The sequence below is a fragment of the Cyprinus carpio genome, chromosome B8, assembly GCF_018340385.1.
Source record: "Cyprinus carpio isolate SPL01 chromosome B8, ASM1834038v1, whole genome shotgun sequence".
In the NCBI taxonomy this organism is placed as follows: domain Eukaryota; kingdom Metazoa; phylum Chordata; class Actinopteri; order Cypriniformes; family Cyprinidae; genus Cyprinus; species Cyprinus carpio.
Genome location: NC_056604.1, coordinates 3,227,469 through 3,230,270, shown reverse-complemented (window position 1 = coordinate 3,230,270; position 2,802 = coordinate 3,227,469). Strand labels below are relative to the sequence as shown.

The 2,802-nt window shown below is 46.3% G+C and overlaps 1 pseudogene; it reads right to left on the bottom strand.

Moving 5' to 3' along the window:
- LOC122138312 overlaps positions 1 to 592 on the bottom strand; it is a 9,498-nt pseudogene extending 8,906 nt beyond the window's left edge.
- Between the last annotated feature and the right edge of the window lie 2,210 nt (positions 593 to 2,802).

Here is a 2,802-nt window from a genome sequence, read left to right as displayed (position 1 = left end):
ACTGTTATTCTGGCACATAAACATGGGTCAAGAAGAAAGGTGTGAAACGAATGCTGGAGTGAGTCGTTGTATTATAAGCAAATGCCACATGCTTTACATACTCGTCCCATTCCCCACCATACTGTAAGTCAACAGTGTCTTAGCCAGTTGATCAATCAGAGTTCGATTAAAGCGTTCAACCATGCCATCTGATTGAGGATGGTATGGCGTGGTAAGAGTCTTTTTTAATGTTCAGAAAACAGCAGAGAGTCTGAACCACCTCCACCTCAAACTGACGACACTGGTCCGAATGCAAAGTCTCTGGAACGCCATGAAGTAGAACATAGTCCTCAAACAGACAATGTGCAACTGTCTGTGCTGACTGCTTTGGCAAGGGATACAAATTGACAAATTTAGTGAAATAGTCTTCGACAACCAGCACATACCGGTTTCCTTTTGATGTCGCAGGCAGCTCTAAGATGTCCATAGCCACTCTTTCAAATGGCCGCACTGACTGGGATCCACCCATTGGCGCATGGTGGGCTGGAACAGGACTGCGCTGTGTCTGAATCGCCTTGCACTGCTCACACCATTCCTTGATGTCCCTGTACATGGAAGGCCAGTAACAAAATTGTCTTGCCCGTTCCCACACACGCTCTGAAGAGAAATGGGCAGAAGCTGGGGCACCATGCAATTGAAAAAGAATGTCAGAAATTAGTGCAGAAGGAACAACTATTTGGACTACAGGCTTACTTGTGAGGGGGCAGCAAACTTAGCAGCATAACAGTCCATCAATGATAGAAAGATGGTTGAATACAGTCCAAAGCTTCCGTAAGCACTGAGAAGCTCCTTGTAATTTTCTCCTGGATGGTCTTTGGGCATGTGCCACCCAGTTCAAAGCAGTCTTAATGTCAGGGTCAGCATTCTGCATAGCTCTAATGTCTGACAAACTGTGGGACAATGCATTAATGGGAGACATGCTGTCTGAATTGTCAAGTGAGTCTTCACCAGTCGCATCACCTGTACAATCTTTGACTTCAGAGGAATGTGCAATGTCATTGCTTTTTTGATTAGAACTCACCACATTTATTTGCAGCGCCCCTTTAACACTATTCTCTTGTGTCTGGTGCCTTAGGGCGGCGAGAAAGCACATCTGCATTCTTGTGATGTTGTCCATCCTTGTGTACAATGACCCACTTCAACGGATCAATCTCCAGGATCCATCTCTCTCCTCTGCCTGTTGGGTCATCATCAATGGACAGACGCCGAAGAGCTAAGAGTGGTCGATGGTCTGTGATAATGGTAAATGTGTCGCTTCTGTGTGGAATTCAATGCCCGGCTGGCATATGCCACCACATGTTCATGCCCATCTCTGTCCTGTGCAAGAACTGCACTGACAGCCAGGTTGGAGGCATCAGTGTAGATTTTAAAGGGCACACTGAAGTCAGGCAATATCACGACAGGCCCAGACGACAACACATTTTTCAGGTGGTTAAATGATTAGTCGCACGTAGCGTTCCACACAAAGGGCACATTTTTACCAACGAGCTGGTTCAGTGGCGCAGCGAGTTTCAAAAAATCCTTGACGAAACGTCTATAATAAGAACATAGTCCCAGAAAGGCTCTCACCTCAGAAGGAGAATGGGGAACTGGCAGTTTCTCTGTATTCTTGGGGTCGGGCTGAAGACCCCTTCGAGAAACTACATGGCCCAGGAAGACTACATGATCTCTGGCAAGGTGGCATTTTCATGGGTTCAGTCTCAACCCTGCGGATTGGATTCTCGAAAACACCTCTTTCAGGCTTGACATGTGTTCCTCAAAGGTTTTATTGTAAATCAAAATATCATCGAGGTATACCATGCAGATGTGCCATGGGAGCCCTCTGAGGACCAGCTCCATCAGACGTTGAAACGTAGCCGGGGCATTGGAAAGGCCCATCGGCATAGATCGCCACTGATAGAGGCCCTGTCCTGTTGTAAAAGCCGTCTTTTCTCTGTCCTCCTCCGCAACTTCCACCTGCCAGTAATCGTTGGAGAAGTCTAATGTGCTGAACCAGGCAGCACCTGCCAGTGCGTCCAGTGTGTTGTCCACTCTGGGCAGAGGATGAGAATCTTTAATAGTCACACTGTTTAAACATATGTAATCCACACAAAAATGCCAGGTGCCACATTTCTTTCTCACCAAAACAACCGGTGATGCCCAAGGACTACAGCTCTCCTCAATCACACCATCCGCAAGCAAATCAGCCACCTGTCTTTCTATTTCAGCACATTTTTCAGGGGATGTACGATGTGCACGCAGTTTGATGGGAGCCTGGTCACCAGGTCTTATATAATGTTTCACTAGCTTACATTTGCCAACATTCTGTTTGGAGAAGCTGAAGATGTCATGGAATTCCAACAGCAAGGCTGACGGTGCAGCTTTCTCTGAATCAGAAATAGGTGACTCGTCCAATGATATAGGAGGCACAGCTGTGGAATAGGTCACTGCAGCTACATCAACTGGGACATGAAACAGCTGAACATTAGACTCATCAACAGAGTATAAATCACCCAGGTGCATCCCTTGTTTTAATAATATGTCATGTCCAGTAGGATTCAAAATCCGAGCCTTTGTCAGTACATTGTGAACCCCAGCCAGTGTGTGAGCTACTATTAGACTGGAAGAATCTGTCACATTGGGTTCTAGGTATCCAACAAAGTCACTTGCTGCATGAGCTGCGTTAGGAAGACACACTTTAACTGGAATCACTGACTATCTGAGAGGTGGCACATTTATAGTGGTTGCCAGTGACACATTGCAGCATGTCGGAACAAAGATTTT